Raw genomic sequence first — 23,188 nt, 5'->3', positions numbered from 1 at the left:
TTGAAGGCATGGTCCCACACTTAAGACAAAGGATCCCAATGGCAGCAGCTACTCTTCCTGGGGTCCAAACACACCAAAGCACCCACATTACATGTAAAACAACAGATAAAACAGTGAACTATGTTTGTACTGAATGAGCTAAAGATAAAACAGTACATCATATAACATCCCTACACCACCATATATCCACAACACAAAATGTTCAAAACCACCATACAACAATATCACAATGTGTGCGTATGCATGTGTCTGTACCTTTGTGTGTGTCTTCACTGTCCCTGTTGTTCCATAAAGTGTATTTTTACCTGCTTTTTGAATCTGATTCTACTGCTTGCATCAGTTACCATTCATGTCAATGCGGAGCTACAGTTGAAGTCGGAAGTTTACATACACTTAGGTTGGAGTCATTAAAACTCGTTTTTCAACCACTCCACAAATTTCTTGTTAATAAACTATGGTTTTGGCAAGTCAGTTAGGACATCTACTTTGTGCATGACACAAGTAATTTTTCCAACAATTGTTTACAGACAGATTATTTCACTTATAATTCACTGTATCACTATTCCAGTGGGTCAGAAGTTTACACTAAGTTGACTGTGCCTTTAAACAGCTTGGAAAATTCCAGGAAATGTCATGGCTTTAGAAGCTTCTGATAGGCTAATTGACATAATTTGAGTCAATTGGGAGTGTACCTGTGGATGTATTTCAAGGCCTACCTTCAAAGTCAGTGCCTCTTTGCTTGACATCATGGGAAAATCAAAGGAAATCAGCCAAGAACTCAGAAAAAATTTTGTTGACCTCCACAAGGCTGGTTCATCCTTGGGAGCAATTTCCAAACGCCTGAAGGTACCACGTTCATCTGTACAAACAATAGTACGCAAGTATAAACACCATGGGACCACGCAGCCGTCATACTGCTCAGGAAGGAGACGCGTTCTGTCTCCTAGAGATGAACGTACTTTGGTGTGAAAAGTGTAAATCAATCCAAAGAACAACAGCAAAGGAATTTGTGAAGATGGAGGAAACAGGTACAAAAGTATCTATATCCACAGTAAAACAACTCCTATATCGACATAACCTGAAAGGCCGCTCAGCAAGGAAGAAGCCACAATTCCATAAACGTCAAGATGGCGTAGCAGTCGGACTTGTGTTTTTGTCTTGTCCCATCCTGTCCCTTGTAAACATTGTTTTTCCTTGTTCGTTTTTTTTCTCGTATACATATTTAATATTTTAATATCACTTTCTATCTACAGACTGAATATACTCTCCTGCAACCTGTCTCACCCAATGGGGTACGGATCTGCTATTTTTATACTTAAGAACTCATCAAAAGCTAGCCAGCTAACTGGCTACTAGTTAGCCATGGCCCGCTAGCTGTCTAAAGTACGTCGGACTGTTAGTTTAAGAGGCCCATCTGACAAATTCTTTGGCCACTATACCCACCATACGGAGCCCTGCTGATCCGTCTTCTGAACCGTCGCCTGAATCGGAACCCCAACAGATGCTAGCCAGCTAACTAGCTACTACAGTGGGGAGAACAAGTATTTGATACACTGATGATTTTGCAGGTTTTCCTACTTACAAAGCATGTAGAGGTCTGTAATTGTTATCATAGGTACACTTCAACTGTGATAAATGGAATCTAAAATAAAATCCAGAAAATCCCATTGTATGATTTTTAAGTAATTCATTTGCTGGCTAGGCCACTCCAGGACCTTGAGATGCTTCTTACGGAGCCACTCCTTAGTTGCCCTGGCTGTGTGTTTCGGGTCGTTGTCATGCTGGAAGACCCAGCCACGACCCATCTTCAGTGCACTTACTGAGGGAAGGAGGTTGTTGGCCAAGATGTCGCGAAACATGGCCCCATCCATCCTCCCCTCAATATGGTGCAGTCGTCCTGTCTCCTTTGCAGAAAAGCATCCCCAAAGAATGATGTTTCCACCGCCATGCTTCATGGTTGGGATGGTGTTCTTGGGGTTGTACTCATCCTTCTTCTTCCTCCAAACACGGCGAGTGGAGTTTAGACCAAAAAGCTCTATTTTTGTCTCATCAGACCACATGACCTTCTCCCATTCCTCCTCTGGATCATCCAGATGGTCATTGGCAAACTTCAGACGGGCCTGGACATGCGCTGGCTTGAGCAGGGGGAGCTTGCGTGCACTGCAGGATTTTAATCCATGACGGCGTAGTGTGTTACTAATGGTTTTCTTTGAGACTGTGGTCCCAGCTCTCTTCAGGTCATTGACCAGGTCCTGCCATGTAGTTCTGGGCTGATCCCTCACCTTCCTCATGACCATTGATGCCCCACAGGGTGAGATCTTGTATGGAGCCCCAGACCCTAGCAGACCCTAGCCCCAGACCCCCAGACCCTAGCACACTCTGCCAACCTGGATGTCCTAGCCGTGTATGAATCCTGGCTCAAGAAGACCACCAAAAACCCTGAAATTTCCATCCCTAACTATAACATTTCCCGACAAGACAGAACTGCCAAAGGGGGCGGTGTGGCAATCTACTGCAGAGATAGCCTGCAGAGTTCTGTCTTACGATCCAGGTCTGTACCCAAAATCCGAGCTTCTACTTTCAAAAATCCACCTTTCCAGAAACAAGTCTCTCGCTGTTGCCGCTTGCTATAGACCACCCTCTGCCCCCAGCTGTGCCCTGGACACCATATGTGAACTGATTGCCACCCATCTATCTTCAGAGGTAGTGCTGCTAGGTGACCTAAACTGGGACATGCTTTAACACCCCGGCCATCCTACAATCTAAGCTTGATGCCCTCAATCTCTCACAAATTGTCAATGAACCCACCAGGTACAACCCCAAATTCGTAAACACAGGCACACTCATAGATATCATCCTAACCAACTTGCCCTCCAAATACACCTCTGCTGTTTTCAACCAAGATCTGTCACCACCGATAAATCCACCTTGAATTGAGAAATTCAAAAAGCATTTTTCTACGGCTGGCCATGCTTTCCACCTGGCTAACCCTATCCCGGTCAACAGCCCTGCACTCCCCACAGCAACTCGCCCAAGCCTCCCCTATTTATCCTTCACCCAAATCCAGATAGCTGATGTTCTTAAAGAACTGCAAAACCTGGACCCCTACAAATCAGCCGGGCTAGACAATCTGGACCCTCTCTTTTTAAAATGATCTGCTGAAATTGTTGCAACCCCTATTATTAGCCTGTTCAACCTCTCTTTCATATCGTCTGAGATTCCCATAGATTGGAAAGCTGCATCTGTCATCCCTCTCTTCAAAGGGGGAGACACTCTAGACCCAAATTGCTACAGACCTATATCTATCCTACCCTGCATTTCTAAGGTCTTTGAAAGCCATGTCAACAAACAGTAGCAACTGAGGCTATAAACAGGGGATACTGGAACCGAGTCAATTTGCGGGGGTAGATTGGGGTAAGGTCTCTGACCTCCTCCCTATTGGCTGTCTCATCATTGTCGGTGATCAGGCCTACCACTGTTGTGTCGTCAGCAAACTTAATGAGGGTGTTGGAGTTGTGCTTGGCCACGCAGTCGTGGGTGAACAGGCAGTACAGGGGGGGACTAAGCACGCACCCCTGAGGGGCCCCAGTGTTGAGGATCAGCATTGCAGATGTGTTGTTGCCTACCCTTGCCACCTGGGTGCTGCCCGTCCAGGATCCAGTTGCAGAGGGAGGTGTTTAGTCCCAAGGTGCTGAGCTTTGTGGGCGCTCTGGTGTTGAACGCTCACCTTTTGGTCAATGAACAACATTCTTACATTGGTGTTCCTTTTGTCCAGGTGGTAAAAGGCAGTATGGAGTGTGATTGCATCATCTGTGGATCTGTTGGGGCGGTATGCAAATTGGAGTGGGTCTAGAGTTTCCTGGAGGATGGTGTTGATGTGAGCCATGACCATCTGATTGGTTGGGCCTGGCTCCCCAGTGGTTGGGCCTGACTAGAAAGTGGGTGTGTCTCTGCCCTCCCAGGCCCTCCCTTGGATGCTCCCCTGCTCAGTCATGTAAAATCCATAGATTACGGCCTAATTAATTAATTTCATGGACTGATTTCCTTATGAACCGTAACTCTTTAAAACCATTGAAATTGTTGCATGTTGTGTTTATTTTTGTTCACTATATTTTAAGGCAGGCTGTCAAAGCTTAGTTGATTCCCAATCTGTTTCAAGGGTTGATAGAGACTTTTCCCGATGACGCAAAATATGTAAAACAGAAATGTGAGGAAGACCTGGGAGACTATTGAGGATAATGAATGGATACAGGTATATTTGAATGCCCAGTCATGTTCATATCATTTCAGACATAAACTACTGCAGTTTAAGACCATCCATAGAACATCCTATATGCCAGTTAAACTAAATATCATGCACTGAGAAATGTAATTCCACTGCTGGAGATGTAAAACACAAAAGGGGACATATCTGCATATGTTATGCTCTTGTGAAGGCTGGCATTTCTACATATTCTCCTTTCTACCTGTTTTTTTTTTGTTGTTGTTTGGAAATATTGATACTGGAGACTTATCAGAAGAAACTGTGTAACCTAGCATTTATAGCGGCTAAGACATCCATTGCCCTTAATTGGAAGGTTGGTAATCCTCCCACAATGTCACAATGATGGCCAAAATGTCAAGTTATGTATCACTTGATTTATTACAAGTTTAAAGATATACTGTGCAACATTTGTAAATTATGGAGCCCTTTTATGGAATACTGTACGACAAAAGGAGTCTGTATTGAAAACATGCCCAAGTCAGGGGGGATGCCTATGCCTATTTAGGCTATCCCTAGATGCTGGGCTGCCCAGTTCTGGGGGTCTGCCTTACTGTTGGTTGTCACTCTGGCCTTGGCCTAACACACTTGTAACCAATAATGAATGTTTCACTAAGATCCTAAAGCTGGGTGGGGTGTGTTGGGTTGTGGACCCCTAGAGGCAGGACAGGGAGATCCAGATATATTGTGTGCAAGTAAAAGGAGCTCTACAGTACTATTATGCCTATGATATGAATTACAGTGTCCTCCATAATTCTTTGGACAGTGAAGCATCTTTTATTCTTTTGGCTCTATACTCAAATTGTGGACTTGAACTCAAACAAGGCTTGATGAAGTCAAAGTGCAGAATGTCAGCTTTAATTTGAGGGTATTTTCATCCATATTGGGTAAACCATTTAGAAATTACAGCAATTTTCTTTTACATAGTCCCCCCATTTTAGAGGAGCAAAAGTATTGGGACAAATGCACTTATGTGTATTAAAGTTAAGTATTTGGTCCCACATTCATAGCACGCAATGACTAAATCAAGCTTGTGACTATACACATTTGTTGGATGCATTTGCTGTTTGTTTTGGTTGTGTACAGAAATGTTTTTGTCAATATAAATTAATTGTACATAATATATTGTGTCATTTTGGAGTCACTTTTATTGTAAATAATAATATAATATTTATTAACCCTTCTAAGTTAATGTGGATGCTACACTGATTACGGATAATCGTGAATGAATCGTGAATAATGATTAGTGAGAAAGTTAGACGCACAAATATCATACCCCAAGACATACTAACCTCTCACCATTACAATAACAGGAGAGGTGTATGAAATTTCTATAGCTTTCTCATTCATCATAATTCATTCAGAATTATCTGTAATGATGGTAGCATCCACATTCATGTATAAATTTAGAAAAATATGATATTCTTATTAGATTGTGTAGAAATGCAGGAAATTAGCTTCAGATGCCCCCAAACATTTCTAAGACAGTTGACTATTTACCTTACTGAGGTGATGTAAATTGAATAAAGTAATTATATTGTATTGTATTTTATTCTACTCTGTTCTTGCTAACACACTTATTTCTAAACAGGTCTGCTCTCAGATCAAAAGATAACGATAGTACCGTTTTTCATTTAGCCACACCCTATGAGCTATGACTCCACCCAATAACAATTTCTCTTCAGTGTAAACGGAAATGTAAAGTGACCAAGAACAATTACCACGTTAGCGTTTTCATTGTTGTTATTTAGACGTTTATTAAAACCCTGGAACTCAAACTATGACTCATGGTACTGCACAGCATCACATACTTAGGTAGTGTTTAATTCGCGTTGAGGACTTGGTTGATATATGTTATCTAGGTAACGTTAGCTACCTAGCTGCTAACAATGGCTGACTGTATGGTTTTTCACACTGAAATAGCCTCCATTATGGAGGTTCTAGCGAATGCAGCGGTGGCTGACATCTGTAAACTCGTAGACGACGACTATGCAGTGTTTCGTTTGGAAATTTCTCAAAGCCAAAAAGAAAACCGGGCATTGCGGAGGAGACTACAGCTACTCGAACTGAAGGTGGCACGGGAGCGCGTCCTCGCCAGTCGTCCCAGTAGTGTCAAGATCCTCGACCGATACAGAGGAATGGCAAGAGGTACATTTAGCAGAAGGCCAAGGCTTAGCGGCCTGTCGCCCGTTTCCCCTCTGTACATGTGTTCAGATGTGTTACCCAGAATTGGGTCATGATCCGTTTTTGGATAATATGCAGTAATTCCCCTCATTACTTAACTATATTGCACGAAGACACAATATCATATTATAACCAGATCATTGATTTACTGCATTCCTATTATTTACTCAATGAAAACAATAGGATGCATGGAACATAATCAGTCTATAAATAGTTTATCAATAAATTATGCAAATTGTTAACTTATATCCTTGTCAATTCTAGACATTTGTCAACTGTCAATAGTGTACAGTATAGCATTGACAGTAGCTAACCTAACCAGCTCTTTTACCCCAATCACACTCTCTCGGGTGAAGGACATCTCCCTGGAGGCCACAGGAGCTTTGTGAAGCCAGCAGGACACAATACATGGATAGATGACCAACCAGATACTATTGATGAGGGGAGTGGAACCTCAACCCAGCACATTATCGTGATAGAGGTTAGTGTTATATCAAATGTGACCAGTTTATTTCAGAAAGGCTCCCCTCAGCTATTAATTTGCTTACATCCTAATTGTTCTGCCATATGAGATGTTGTGAGACTTCCCTACAACAATGTTATCCAATGCTTGTGTCAGTCTGCAGATGCAGAGGATGCAGGTCCTGGGGTCAAGCAGCACAGGTCTGAAGGAGAGGGCCCAATGCAAAGTGGAGACATCCAGACTGGAGTGGCTGGTGCGCCCTATGAAGCCATGGAGGACCCCACCACCTCTGCGCCCCAGCCCAGGACCCAACGCAGCATCACGGAGGTCAGTGGAAGGCCCGACGCCGTCCTCAAATCAGAGACAGACACCAAGCCTTTAACTGTAACACAAAGGCTCTTACACAGAGGATCTGACCACATATCAGACACAGAGAGACTGGGGCAGGGGCCACTGGGCTGTCCTACTGCTTCAGGCTCAGAGTATTTACCGGTATTTCACCAGAGCCAGAGGATGGTTCATTCCCGTGGGGATGGCTATGGTCACACGTTAGACACTGGCGGTGATGATCCATCTTGTTCTTACACTACAGCGATGGACCCTGGCAACATGCCTTTGGTTTTAGAGACACAGACTGATCTGTCTAGAGGGGACTGGAACCAGTACAGTAATAGTCTAGACTCTGAAGGCTGCCTAGATAAGAAAGGGGAGGTTATAGTCGTAGATGAGGTGACTGTGAAAATGGAGGGCGACGCTCCTCTGACATGGAATGCAAACAAGACTCACTTAGGAGAAGGACACTCTCAGGGCAACACCAGAGACTTTTTAGAGACAAAAATAAATGTTGCGACCCACTCCCCTTTGCACGCGTTCAGGGACTCAGTGTCCACATCGATGGCACCTTCTAATTCACATGGCCGCATCCTTTTTGATCAGGTATTGAACTCAAACCACAGGGCTATAGCCCAGTCTCAGGGAGGGGGAGCCACATCAGGCAATAGTAAAGAGAAACGGTTCCTCTGCATGTTCTGTAACAAAGGCTTCAGCTGCCCCCAGAAGGTGGAGATCCACCAGAGGGTCCACACAGGGGGGAAGTCCTTCAGCTGTACCCAGTGTCAAATGCGCTTCGCCCAGGCTCGTGGCCTGAAGAGGCACCAGAGGGTCCACACAGGGGTGAAACCCTACAGCTGCCCCCAGTGTGAGAAGAGGTTCTCCCGCCAGGACCATCTGAAGATGCACCTGAAGGTCCACACAGGAGAGAAGCCGTTCGCCTGTACGCACTGCGGGAAGAGGTTCTCAGAGAGGAGATACCTCAATATACACCAGCAGAAAAATCATTCCACTGCATAGCTTGGATCAAACCCTGCATTAAAGACAAAGATACATTTTTATTGTTGTCAGTACAAACGATCTACAGATGCATTTGGAATAACGAGAGTTAAGCCCAGTTCAGATGCAACAGCCGACATGAGACAAGATCAAACTAGCTTGTTTTAGAATGTTATGTTGTACAACAGCTGACTAAAGAGGAGGCATTCAGATCAAGAAGACGAGATGTGCAGTTGAGACCGTTTCCACGGTAATGGTGCCTCTACAATGACATGATGCAACAAAGTTGCCACTTGTAGCAAGTGAGCGTCATGTAATACATGCACCAGAAACGCAAATTATGGGGGCACACAATTAAAATTCGGAATAACGGCGGTGCTATTTATATCTTATTTCACTGTGGGAAAGGGCCCTCAATACATGTCATGTTGATATGATTTTTGGTTTGCTTCCATATGGCTGGTTTCACATTTTCCTCCGGGATCATAAGGAAAAATAATCTAAAACAATTGCCATGTGTATTTACAATCCCCTTCTCCAAACGGATTACTCATTGACCTAGCTCTTATCAATTTATAAATTACAGTGCATGCAAAATGCTGTTATTTCTATCAGAAAAAAATAAGTAGATACTTTTTCCACTTGGAATATGGCAGGTTGGCTTGACCTTGTGCATGGTTTCCTCACGCGTAAAGGTGGGGGAATTAAGTCAAGGTCAGAATACTGCGTATCTAGATACAGCTCCCTCACACCTTCATTTATTCGAGCTTCACCTCAAACAAATAGTGGGTGAATTGCATGCTGTTCTAATGTTTAGGTTCAAGGTCAGAATACGCATAAAGAGAAAAGCGCACTAAAAGTGAATTACGTTCCATTTACGCACTCTTAAATTGGGTCAGAATGGAGGCCATAATAACTTGTCAGATAGGCTAGCTATGTATAGCAAAATAGCTAGCTAGCTCCTTAAGACCGTCGTGTCTCATCTTATGTATCTGAACTGAGTTTAACAGATTTCAGTGTTGAATATTCCTGGGTGGAATATTGCATCCAGACATTGTGGGATATACAGTTGCTAGTGAAAGTCTACACATCCCTTGCACAGTCTTCACATTTTGCTGTCTTCAAATTAAATCTAAAAAGGGATTACATTAGTTTCTTTCCTACCCATCTACACAACCTACTCCACATTTTCAAAGTGAAATAAAAATTATAGATAATTTTCCAAATGTATGAAAAATTGAAAAACGACCATGTCTTGATTGCGTATGTCTTCACAACCCAGAGTTATTACTAGGTGGAAGCACTTTTGGCAGCCAGTACAGCTGGGAATAATTTTGAATAAGATTCTACCAACTTTGCACAACTCTTAGGAACCAAAATTGCACACTCTTGGTCAAAATTGCTCAAGCTCAGTAAATTTGGTTGGGAATCATTGACGGTGAGCAATATTCAAACCTTGTCTCTGAATTTCAAGCAAATTAGTTCAGGACTGAGACTGGACTACTCAGGAATACTCGACACCTCTTGGAAAGCTATTCTGCTGTGTCTTTGGCATTAAATGTGTATAATTGTCCTGCTGAACAATAAAACACTATCCCAGAGTTAGGTTTTCTAAAGACTGACGGGGGATTTCCTCTAACCTTTTACCTGGGCTTTGCTCCTTTCATATTTCTTTTGATCCTGACAAAGTCTCCAGTCCCTGCCGGTGACAAGCATACCCATAACATAATGCTGCCACACTATGTTCTATAATCTTTCTTTCACTTTGAAAATGTGGAGTAGATTGTGTAGATCAGTAGGAAAAACGTTCAATTTAATACTGTATGTATACAATGCAAGAGGTGGGTAGACTTCACCAGGCACTTTATAAGGCATATATAAGCCTGAAAATACAGTTACATATTGTGTTTGTACTGTGTAAGCTATATCATGTTCACAAGTGCCTATTTTCATCACTTCCATTCAACTACTTAATTCTTTTCTAAGACACTTTTAATAAGAAAATTAATGCAGTTGATCAAGTTTATGCAGATTTTTTGTATGTATGGTTTTCATATGGTGTATTTAAAGATGCAAAATGCAGAAATCACTCTTCCATTTCCTGGTTGCTAAAATTCGAATAGTTTGTGACAAAGCAAGTAGACATTGTGTAGAGAATAATTGTACCATCTAAACCGCTGTGAAATATGTTTTCCATAACCAAAAATGTTGTATTTTCAGCTTTTTAAAGCTTGTGTAAAAGATGCAAAGATGAAACTTAAAAAGTTAATATAGAACATATCTACTACTTCTTAGACTTATAGACAGACCTATAACTCACATTTCTATGTGATTTTTGTCAGGTTGCCCAAAAAGTTACATATTGCAGCTTTCAAACTTGTTTATGTTTAATAAAAACAGAATAAAAAGTCCCATTTTAAGACTTTCATTGAGACTTTCTTTAGTACACATCACATCCGATCTCACCCTATTCTGCATACACACAACAGTGCTTTATAACCATTATAGACTTACTAAATATACCTACAAAAACCCACACACGAACAAACACCTACTGTACACGTCAAAACACACTGAACAAAAATATAAACTCTCCATGTAAAGTGTTGATCCTATGTTTCATGAGCTGAAAAAGACAATCCAAGACATTTTCTGTATGCACAAATCTGTTTACACCCATATTAGTGAGCATTTATATTTAGCCAAGATAATCCATCCACCTGACAGGTGTGGCAAATCAAGAAGTTGATTAAACAGTGTAATCATTACACAGGTGCAACTTATGCTGGGGGCAATAAAAGGCCACTTTAAAATGTGCAGTTTTGTCACAACATAATACCACAGATGTCTCAAATTTTTAGTGAGCATGCAAATGGCATGCTGACTGCAGGAATGTCCACCAGAGCTTTTGCCAGAGAATCTAATGTTAATTTCTCTACCATAAACTGCCTCCAACTTCATTTTAGAGAATTTGGTAGTACATCTAATCAGCCTCACAGCTATAGACCACGCCAGCCTAGGAGTATTTCTGTCTGTAATAAAATCCTTTTGTGGGGAAAAACTCATTCTGATTGGCTGGGCCTGGCTGCCAAGTGGGTGGGCCTATGCCCTCCAAGGCCCACCCATGGCTGCACCCCTGCCCAGTCATTTGAAATCAATAGATTGGGGCCTAGTTAATTTATTTCAGTTGATTGATTTCCTTATATGAACTGTAAAATCTTTGAAAATGTTGAGTGTTGTGTTTATATTTTTGTATAGTTTAGTTGGGTTTGGCTGATGACGACTTTTGACTTATCATAGGCTACTAATATTTACCAACAACATCATATTCTTGTCCACCATGATGGGCTTAACAACAATTAAGTCATTCTGTAACTACAGTATTGGACTCAAACGTAGTGGGGATGGGTAAACACTCCATGTTGAAAGTGTGTTTATTATCTGTGTGTACATACCTGAGGGAGTGTATGTCTGTATCACCTGCCTCTTCCAGGAGGAGGAGGCTCCAGAGATGCTGCTGGTGAAGGAGGAGGGGTGTGAGGAGGGTCTGGGGAACCCTGAGGGGACCATGGTCATGGAGGAAAACCAGACTACACCTCGTGCTCAACCCACAGAGGAACCAGCTGAGCAGCACAGGACCACACACAGTCTCACTGAGGTGAGTCCACTGTAAACTACTGTCTGAATGGTATTAGGTCAGGGCCCGTATCCACAAAGCCTCTCAGAGTAGGAGTGTTGATCTAGGATCAGTTTTTCTTTTTAGATCATAATGAATGACAATGTAGACAAGTGGGGACCTGATCTTCGATCAGCACTTCTACTCCGATACTCTTTGTGGATACGGGCCCAGGTCTTGATTCATTTTGTGTGGAACCATGCCTTTGAATTATCAAATCATTAAATAGTATCAAGTGATCAAATCAACTATCATGTTTGCATAGTACTCATAGCAATCCCCATAGCAGGGTACTCATATCAGATTTCTTGATCCAACATCCTCTCACTCTGTATCTCTTACAGTCAGTAGACATGGAGGATGGGAAGCCTGATCTGCTGCTGGTCAAAGAGGAGACAATAGAAGACAGACCAGAGAGCATTGATCTGCTGAGTGGACTAAAGATGGGGGTGCAAGGTAAGGGAGAAATACATATAGCACATTGAATAGTGATGCGCCTATTTTTTTTTCTTCATTCAATACATCAAATGAAATCAATACAACTTATGTTTGCATATAAAAACACACACAATGTATGAACTTTACCAGGTAATTGACAAAAAAAACGTAATATGTAGAGTTCTCTGTCATGTTTGTAAAGTCTATTTTCTAAACTCTTCCTGCAGGTGGTTGGCTGGAGGCTAACAGAGGAGACTGGGCGACCATCTTGGATTACCAGACCCAGACCGGTGCAGCCAAGGGCCTAAGGGACAATATCACTGAGCAGGCCAGGACCAGAGGCGACATAGTGGAGGTCAGTGGATGGGACAGCGTCTTGAACTCTGGGCTGGGGAACAACACTGTTAACCAGAAACAGACCGTCGAACACAAAACAACAACCAAACTCATTCTCCATGACAACAGACTGGCTGAGACCAGGGCGAGGCATTGCTTTGGTCTGCAGGGACGGGAAGGTGTCGGTATGGGGCGGGAGAGAACACACACAGACTTGGCTAGCGATGCTCCGTCCTGCTCCTATAGTTGTGATTCAGAGAGACTGATGACTCCTCAGGTTAACCCCCTAACAGGTGCTGCCTTCAGCCTGCCTCCTATAGGATCTATCAACTGGAACATGGACCCTGTGACAACACAGACACTCCCTGGCCTTCATCCTCCTCACACTCTTCTTATGTTAAACCAAACATCAGGCAATGCCAGTTCCTCAACACTAAATGGCTACACAAGCCCATTGACAAATGACAGTAGTAGAGACAGAATCAGTAAAGGTGGCAGCGCCATAGAGAAGCGCTTCACGTGTTCCTTCTGTGGGAAAGCCTTCAGTTTCCCCCAACAGGTGGAGATCCACCAGAGGATGCACACGGGGGAGAAACCATATGGCTGCCACCTGTGCCGGGCCACTTTCTCCCAATCGTCCAGTCTGAATAGGCACCAAAGAGTCCACACAGGGGAGAAACCCTTCAGCTGTAACCAGTGTAACATGCGCTTTGCCCATGCTGGCAACCTGAAGAGACACCAGAGGGTCCACACAGAGGAGAAACAATACAGCTGACCCCAGTGTGAGAAGAGATTCTCCTGCTAGCAGCAGCTGAAGATGCACCTGAAGATCCACACGGGAGAGAGGTGGTTCGCACTGCAGGAGGAGGATTTTAGAAAGGAGTTACCTCAGGATACACCTGCAGAAAAACCATTCCACTCTATAACATAGAAAGTAACTATTCCTCTTAATCGAGACTGCGATGCATTAAAAAAAAACATCAATTGTCATTATTGTCAGCCGAAAATATATTTTTGATTTGACCTTTACTTTAACAGGGAGTCAACATTGAGACCAGGGTCTCTTTCACAAGGGAGCCCTGCATATACAATGAATAGGACAAAATAAAATCAGATAAAATGTAAAAGAAAGAAATACAGCCCAACACAAATGTTCAAGAAAAACAGTTACATTCCTCTGTAAGAATTGCCGAACGGACCAGAACATCCAATTGTAATGTATTTTGTAGTTGGTTCCATCAATGAGGTGCATTTAAAACTAAAAGTGGAGATCCGAGTAACCTCAAGAGTTAACCAACCCTGTAAACGGGTTTGGGATCTCATGTTTTTATACTTCAACAACGAAGTTAGGTAAGTTGGAAACTTGTGTAGTAAAGCTTTGTAACAAAAAGAGACTTTAATGAGGACCAGCCAACATTTTGATACAGGATGCAGTGGTGAGTATTACACAGATGCATTTGGAATTACTAGAGTAACAGATGTGTTGAATATTCCTGGGTAGTCTATATTGTATCCAGACATTTTGTGATATATAAGGCATATACAATGCCTTCAGAAAGTATCCACACCTCTTGACTTTTTCCACATTTTATTGTGTTTGAGCCTGAATTTACATTTTTTATTTGTTTGTCACTGGCCTACACACGATGCCCCATAATGTCAAAGTGAAAATGTTTTTAGAAATGTTGACAAATTAATTAAAAAATGAAAAGCTGAAACATTTTTAGTCAATAAGTATTCCACCCATAAATACATTCAGGAGTAAAAATGAGCTTAACAAGTCACATAATAAGTTGCATGGACTCACTCTGTGTGCAATAATAGTGTTTTACAATTATCTCCAAGGGTCCTTCAGGCGAGAAATGAATTTCAAACACAGATTAGATTCAACCACAAAGACCAAGGAGGTTTTCCAATGCCTCGCAAAGAAGGGCACCTATTGGTAGATGGGTAAAAAGAAAAAAGCAGACATTGTATATCCATTTGAGCATGGTGAAGTTATTAATTACACTTTGGATGGTGTATCAATACACTAAAGTAATACTGCAAGAAATGTGGCAACGCAATACATTTTTTGTCCCAAATACAAAGTGTTATGTTTGGGGCAAATCCAATACAAGACATTACTGAGTACAACTCTCCACATTTTCAAGCATATAGGTGGCTGCATCATGTTATGGTTATGCTTGTAATCGTTAATTATTGCAGTGTTTTTCAGGATAAAAATGAAACGGAATGGAGCTAAACAAAATCCTAGAGGAAAACCTGGTTCAGTCTGCTTTCCACCAGACACTGGGAGGAATTCACCTTTGCAGGACAGTAACCTAAAACACAAGGCCAAATATACACTGTATTCACTGTCTACCAAGAAGACAGTGAATTTTCCTGAGTGGCTGAGTTACAGTTTTGACTTACATCTACTTGAGAATCTATGGCAAGACCTGAAAATTGTTATCTAGAGTCCCATCTGAATTCCATGTCAGAAGAGCATCGCCCTCCACTTTCACAGTCACCTCATCTATGACCAGACCCTCCCTTTCCTTATCTAGGCACCCTTCAGAGTATACACTGCTACTGTACCGGTTAGATTACTGTGCCTTCAGAAAGTATTCATACCCCTTGACTTATTCCACATGTTGTTGTGTTACAGCTGAATTAAAAATGGATTAAAAACATTTTATCACCCTACACACAAAACCCCATAATGACAAAGTGAAAACAGGTTTATTGAAATTTTATTGAAAATTAAGTACAATTAAGTACGTCTCCAAGAGCTTTCTAAACCTGCATATTATTTTCAAACTTCATCAAGTTTGTCTTTTTTTTTACCCCTTTTTCTCCCCAATTTCGTGGTATCCAATTGTTGTAGTAGCTACTATCTTGTCTCATCGCTACAACTCCCGTACGGGCTCGGGAGAGACGAAGGTTGAAAGTCATGCGTCCTCCGATACACAACAAGCCGTACTGCTTCTTAACACAGCGCGCATCCAACCCGGAAGCCAGCCGCACCAATGTGTCAGAGGGTACACCATGCACCTGGCAACCTTGGTTAGCGCGCATTGCGCTGGTGCGCGATGAGACAAGGACATCCCTACCGACCAAGCCCTCCCTAACCCGGACGACGCTAGGCCAATTGTGCGTCGCCCCACGGACCTCCCAGTCGCGGCCAGTTACGACAGAGCCTGGGCGCGAACCCAGGGACTCTGATGGCACAGCTGGCGCTGCAGTACAGCGCCCTTAACCACTGCGCCACCCGGGAGGCCCATTTTTAGGTCTTGCCATATATTCTCAAGTCGATTTAAGTCAAAACTGTAACTCGGTCACTCAAGAAAACTCACTGTCTTCTTGGTAAGCAACTCCAGTGTAGATTTGGCCTTGTGTTTAAAAAAAAGATTTTACCAGATATTATTCATCCTGATCAGACAGGTTTTTTACATCGACGATATATTGGAGATAATATACGACAATTACTTGAACATTATGAAACATCGAAGATACCAGGTATGATCTTCATAGCAGATTTTGAAAAGACGTTTTATAAAGTACGACTACAATTTATATATAAATGCCTGGATTACTTTAATTTTGGTGAATCTCTTATACAATGGGTTAAAGTTAAGTACAGCAACCCCAGATGTAAAATAGTAAATAATGGTTACTTCTCAGAAAATATTGAGCTTTTTAAGTAAAACAAGGCTGTCCGTTGTCTCCATATCTATTTATTGAAACGCTAGCTATTAAAATGAGACCAAACAAGAACAGGGGGTTAGAAATCCAGGGGATAAAAACAAAAGTGTCAATGTATGCCGACGATTCTAGTTTTGTCTTAAATACACAATCTGGATCCCTGCACAGTCTCATTGAAGGTCTTGATCACTTTTCTAGCCTCTCTGGATTAAAACCTAATTACGACAAGTGCACCATATTATCTATTGGATCGTAAAAAAAATAGTGTTTACCATGTAGTTTACCAATAAAATGGGCGGATGGTGAAGTAGACATACTTGGTTTTCACATCTAAAAAATATAGTTGAATTTACCACAATTAATTTCAATAGAAAGTTAGCAAAAATAGATATGATTCTGCAACCATGGAGAGGTAAACACTCTATGGAAAAATCACATTGATTAACTCTTTGGTCCTATCACAGTTTACTTACTTACTAATGGCACTGCCTACTTCAGATGACTCATTTTTTAAATCATATGAGCAAAAAATATTTCATTTGATTTGGAATGCTAAGCCAGACCAAATAAAACGTGCCTATTTATATAATGAATATGAGTTTGGGGGGCTAAAATGATTAAATATTAAATCTTTAAACCTCTCACTAAAAGCTTCACTGATACATAAATTATACTTAAACCCAAAATGGTTCTCCAGTAGATTATTAAGAAAGGCTCATCCTTTGTTCAAAAATGGCCTTTTTGCCTTTATACAGATTACAACTTCTCATTTCTGACTAATTGAAAATGATTTTTTTTTTAACGTATCACCCTTTCTTAAACAAGCCATACAAAGCTGGTTACAATTTCAGTTTTATCCTCCATAAAAGATAGAATATTCCAACAAATGTTATGGTTATACCCAAATATACTTATTAATAAAAAAAACATTTTTTGGAAGGTTATTATATTTATTAATTATATTGTGAATAGAAACTGAGGAGTTGTGTCACATATGCAGTTATCGAAAATATATGGGAATATCTGCTCAATACAAAATTACAACCAACTGATTGCAGCACTACCACAAAAATGGAGGAGGCAAGTGGAAAAGGGAGAAGGTAGGGAACTTGTTTGCCTACCATATATTAAAGATACAAATTGGCTGAAAGGAACTGGCATGAATAGAAACAGCTGTGCCATACAGGACAGCTGCGCCATACAGGTTGCAAAATAAATGGGAGGATATTTTCGATGTACCAATTCCATGACACATGGTTTATGAACTGGTACAAAATCTACACTTGATTCAACACTTAGAGTTTTTCAATTGAAATTATTATATAACATACTTGCCACTGACAGAATGCTATATACAGTGGGGGGGAGGAGTATTTAGTCAGCCACCAATTATGCAAGTTCTCCCACTTAAAAAGATGAGAGAGGCCTGTAATTTTCATCATAGGTACACTTCAACTATGACAGACAAAAAAAAATCCAGAAAATCACATTGTAGGATTTTTAATGAATTTATTGGCAAATTATGGTGGAAAATAAGTATTTGGTCACCTACAAACAAGCAAGATTTATGGCTCTCACAGACCTGTAACTTCTTCTTTAAGAGGCTCCTCTGTCCTCCACTCGTTACCTGTATTAATGGCACCTGTTTGAACTTGTTATCAGTATAAAATACACCTGTCCACAACCTCAAACAGTCACACTCCAAACTCCACTATGGCTAAGACCAAAGAGCTGTCAAAGGACACCAGAAACAAAATTGTAGACTTGCACCAGGCTGGGAAGACTGAATCTGCAATAGGGAAGCAGCATGGTTTGAAGAAATCAACTGTGGGAGCAATTATTAGGAAATGGAAGACATACAAGACCACTGATAATCTCCCTCGATCTGGGGCTCTTCGCAAGATTTCACCCCGTGGGGTCAAAATTATCACAAGAACGGTGAGCAAAAATCCCAGAACCATACGGGGGGACCTAGTGAATGACCTGCAGAGAGCTGGGACCAAAGTAACGAAGCCTACCATCAGTAACACACTACACCGCCAGGGACTCAAATTCTGCAGTGCCAGACGTGTCCTCCTGCTTAAGCCAATACATGTCCAGGCCCATCTGAAGTTTGCAAGAGAGCATTTGGATGATCGAGAAGAAGATTGGGAGAATGTCATATGGTCAGATGAAACCAAAATATAACTTTTTGGTAAAAACTCAACTCGTCGTGTTTGGAGGACAAAGAATGCTGAGTTGCATCCAAAGAACACCATACCTACTGTGAAGCATGGGGGTGGAAACATCATGCTTGGGGGCTGTTTTTCTGCAAAGGGACAAGGACGACTGATCCGTGTAAAGGAAAGAATGAATGGGGCCATGTATCGTGAGATTTTGAGTGAAAACCTCCTTCCATCAGCAAGGGCATTGAAGATGAAACGTGGCTGGGTCTTTCAGCATGACAGTGATCCCAAACACACCGCCCGGGCAATAAAGGAGTGGCTTCGTAAGAAGCATTTCAAGGTCCTGGAGTGGCCTAACCAGTCTCCAGATCTCAACCCCATAGAAAATCTTTGGAGGGAGTTGAAAGTCCGTGTTGCCCAGCAACAGCCCCAAAACATCACTGCTCTAGAGGAGATCTGCAAGGAGGAATGGGCCAAAATACCAGCAACAGTGTGTGAAAACCTTGTGAAGACTTACAGAAAACGTTTGACCTCTGTCATTGCCAACAAAGGGTATATAACAAAGTATTGAGATAAACTTTTGTTATTGACCAAATACTTATTTTCCACCATAATTTGCAAATAATTTCATTAAAAATCCTACAATGTGATTTTCTGGATTTTTTTTTCTCATTTTGTCTGTCATAGTTGGTGTACCTATGATGAAAATTACAGGCCTCTCTCATCTTTTTAAGTGGGAGAACTTGCACAATTGGTGGCTGACTAAATACTTTTGTGCCCCACTGTATATGGGGCATGCAACAATCTCAGCTCTGTAGAGTTTGTTGCGAAGAGACAGAATCAATAGATAGATTTATTCTGGTATTGCCCCTATGTAGCTTGTTTCTGGTCACAGGTTAAGGAATGGTTAAAAAATGCACTTAAAATTAACCTTACAAATAGCAGTGTTGGGCAATTTGGAAAGCCATAGTCAGTCAATAAATAATATAAAAGTACCTGTAGGAAAGGTTTTCATCTTTAGGTTACAATCTGTGGATAATATACGATTGGAAAGGTTCAAACATTTTGTAAAACAACACAATTGAAAAATATGTGGCATATGGAAACCAAACGAGGGTGGTCTATGGTGATAGGTGGGATGGGCTGAGAGTGGCTGAGGGTTGGGATTAAAGAGTTTATGTTTGCTAATGTATTATTGTTACGTGACTGCTTTATATAAAAGTACCATGAATGGAAAATGTATATGGAAAATGTAGGTATATGCAGCAAAAAAGCTGTAAAAAAAAAACGACGATATTTGTCCTCCGAAGGGGGGGGTTAATAAAAAAAGATATAAATAAAAACATGGAACACGCGGTCGTACTCGTCAATCCAGAGCATCCCAAAAATGCTCAATGGTGTCTGGTGAGTATGCAGGTCATGGAAGAACTGGGAAATTTTCAGCTTCCAGGAATTGTGTACAGATCTTTGTGACATTGGGCTGTGCATTATCATGCTGAAACATGAGGTGATGGTGGCGGATGAGTGGCACAACAATGGGACTCAGGATGTCGTTACAGTATCTTTGTGCATTCAAATTGCCAGCAATAAAATGCAATTGTGTTCGTTATCTATAGCTTATGCCTCCCCATACCATAACTCCACCACCACGGGGCGTTCTGTTCACAACGTTGACGTCAGCAAGTCGCTCGCCCGCAAGACGCCATACTGTCTGCCACCTGCCCGGTGCAGTTGAAACCGGAATTCATCCGTGAAGAGCACACTTCCCCAGCGGGCCAGTGGCCATCTAAGGTGAACATTTGCCCACTGAAGTCGGTTACAACGACGAACTGCAGGCATGTCAAGACCCTGGTGAGGACAACGAGACAGTTTCTGACAGTTTGTGGTTTCTGACAGTTTGTGTAGAAATTCTTCGGTTGTGCAAACCCCCAGTTTCATCAGCTGCCTGGGTGGCTCAGACGATCCCGCAGGTGAAGAAGCAGGATTTGTGTGTATGGAACATTTCTGAGAACTTTTATAACGGCTCATGAAACAAGGGACGTTGTGATATTTTTAATTTAAAAAAAAATCTGTTGTCATTTTATTTGAATTTTTTTTGTGCCGTGAAAAAGTATGTGCCTCCTTTAGGATTTTCTCTATTTCCACATATTTTTTATACTGAATGTCATCAGATCTTCAACCAAAACCTAATATCAGATAAAGGGAACCTGAGTTTACAAATAATCCCCTCAAATATATATTTTATTTAATTAACAAAGTTATGCAACACCCAATTCCACTGTGTGAAAAAGTAATTGCCCCCTTATACTCAATAACTGGGTGTGCCACCTTTAGCTGCAATGACTGCAACCAAATGGTTCCTGTAGTTGTTGATCAGTCTCCCATGTCGTTGTGGAGGGATTTTCGCTCACTTTTGAATGCAGAACTGCTTTAACTCAGCGACATTTGTTGGTTTTCAAACATTAAATGCTCATTTCAAGTCTGGCCACAACATCCCAATAGGGATTAGGTCTGGTCTTTGACTAGGCCTTTACAAAACTTCACATTTGTTGCTTTTTAACCATTTTCATGTAGACTTGATTGTTTGTTTTGGATCATTGTCTTGCTGCATGACCAAGCTGTGCTTCAGCTCAGATGGATGGACTGACATTCTCCTGTAGAATTATCTGATACAGAGCAGAACTCATGGTTCCTTTCTATTAAGGCAAGTCGTCCAGGTCCTGAGGCAGCAAAGCATCCCCAAACCATCACACTGTTTTCCGGACTCTTCTGATCCTTCTTAAATATTGTTCTTCTGTGAATTGTTTTGTATTGTTAGGTACTCTTGGAGCTAGAAACATAAGCATTTCGCTGCACCTGCAATACCATCTGCAAAATATGTGTACGTGACCAATAAATTTGATTCAAAGGTCTTGATTGATTTTTGTCTTAAGTGTGGGAACATGCCTTTGAATGATCAAACCATTAAAAAGTGTCTAGTAATCAAATCAACTAACATTTGCATAGTACTCATGGCAATCCTTCATTGCCCAATCAGAAGATGCTCAATTGCAGGGTGCTCATATCAGCTTTCTTGATCCAACATCCTCTCACTCTGTATCTCTTACAGTCAGTAGACATGGAGGATGGGAAGCCTGATCTGTTGTTGGTCAAAGAGGAGACAGTAGAAGACAGACCAGAGAGCATTAATCTGCTGAGTGGACTAAAGATGGGGGAGAAAAGTAAGGGAGAAATACATATAGCCTACATACAGTAATATATTTTCAATGGGAATAATGATGCACCTGGCTATACTTTTCTCTTCATTCATAAAATTAAAAAACAAATTTTTACATACAAAAAACACAAACATTATAATGTATTAACTTTACCAGGTAATTAACAAAATACTTCATATGTAGAGTTTTCTCTGCCATGTTTATAAAGTATATTTTCTAACCTCTTCCTGCAGGTGGATGGCTGAAGGCTAACACAGGAGACTGGGAAGCCATCTCGGATTCCCAGACCCAGACCGGTGCAGGCAAGGACCCAGGGGACAACATCACTGAGCAGGCCAGGACCAGAGGTGACATAGTGGAGGTCAGTGGATGGGACAGCGTCCTCAACTCTGGGCTGGTGAACAACATTGTTGACCACTACCAGAAACAGACAGTCGAACACAAAACAACATCCGAACTCATTCTCCATGACAACAGACTGGCTGAGACGAAGGCGAGACTTAGATTTGGTCTACGGGGATGGGGAGGTGTCCGTATGCAGCTGGAGAGAACAGATACAGACTCTGCTAGCGATGCTCCATCCTGCTCCTATAGTTGTGATACAAAAAGACTGATTGCGCCTCAGGTTAACCCCTTAACAGGTGCTGCCTTCAGCCTGCCTTCTATAGGATCTATCAATTGGAACATGGACCCTGCCACAACACAGACACTCCCTGGCTTTCATCCTTCACACACTCTCCCTATGTTAAACCAGACCTCAGACAATGCCAGTGCCTCAACACTAAATGGCTACACAAGCCTATTGACAAATGACAGTAGTAGTAATGCCATCAGTAGATCTGGTGGCAAAGAGAAGCGCTTCCCGTGTTCATTCTGTGGGAAAGCCTTCAGCTTCCCCAAACAGGTGGAGAACCACCAGAGGATGCACACAGGGGAGAAACCTTTCGGCTGCCACCTGTGTCGGGCGAGTTTCTCCCACTCCTCCAAGCTGAAGAGGCACCAGAGGGTCCACACAGGGGAGAAACCATACAGCTGCCCCCAGTGTGAGAAGAGGTTCTCCCACCAGCACCACTTGAAGAGGCACCTGAAGGTCCACATGGGAGAGAGGCAGTTTGCTTGTATGCACTGAAAATATAGAACTAGTTAGATTGTAATGAATTCTGTTGGATTTAGATGTATAGAAAAGTGGATGATGTGAATTAAGGATGATGAGGCGGAGTAGATGATTATGGTGATGGTGTCTGTAAAAATGCTTTGTCCCTTTAGGTTGATACTGCTTTATAGTGAGATAATGACAGTGCCTTAATTCATGTATACGTGACGTGAAATAGTGAAGCTGTGTGTAATGTAATGTTGAACCTTTTCCAAAGTATTCAAATTAATGTTATCATTTATCGTTTTTTGCAATAAAAGTAATGTAGTTCACAGTTG

At 41.7% G+C, this 23,188-nt stretch overlaps 3 protein-coding genes and 1 pseudogene across 6 annotated transcripts in view; 3 read left to right on the top strand and 1 right to left on the bottom strand.

The window, feature by feature from the left end:
- Positions 1–23,188, bottom strand: part of LOC112231940 (zinc finger protein 583) — a 969,163-nt gene that overhangs the window by 451,311 nt on the left and 494,664 nt on the right. The gene's annotated exons all lie outside the window — the stretch shown is intronic.
- Positions 1–23,188, top strand: part of LOC112231889 (zinc finger protein with KRAB and SCAN domains 8-like) — a 359,191-nt gene that overhangs the window by 25,373 nt on the left and 310,630 nt on the right. The window lies entirely within an intron of this gene.
- The window catches only part of LOC112231888 (zinc finger protein 629), a 233,573-nt gene that overhangs the window by 13,683 nt on the left and 196,702 nt on the right, over positions 1–23,188 (top strand). The window lies entirely within an intron of this gene.
- On the top strand, positions 5,926–14,296 carry LOC112231907 (annotated as a pseudogene).

This window comes from Oncorhynchus tshawytscha, linkage group LG34 (assembly GCF_018296145.1).
Source record: "Oncorhynchus tshawytscha isolate Ot180627B linkage group LG34, Otsh_v2.0, whole genome shotgun sequence".
NCBI lineage: Eukaryota > Metazoa > Chordata > Actinopteri > Salmoniformes > Salmonidae > Oncorhynchus > Oncorhynchus tshawytscha.
The sequence above is the reverse complement of the archived record's forward strand: the minus strand, read 5'-3'. Positions and strand labels throughout refer to the sequence as shown.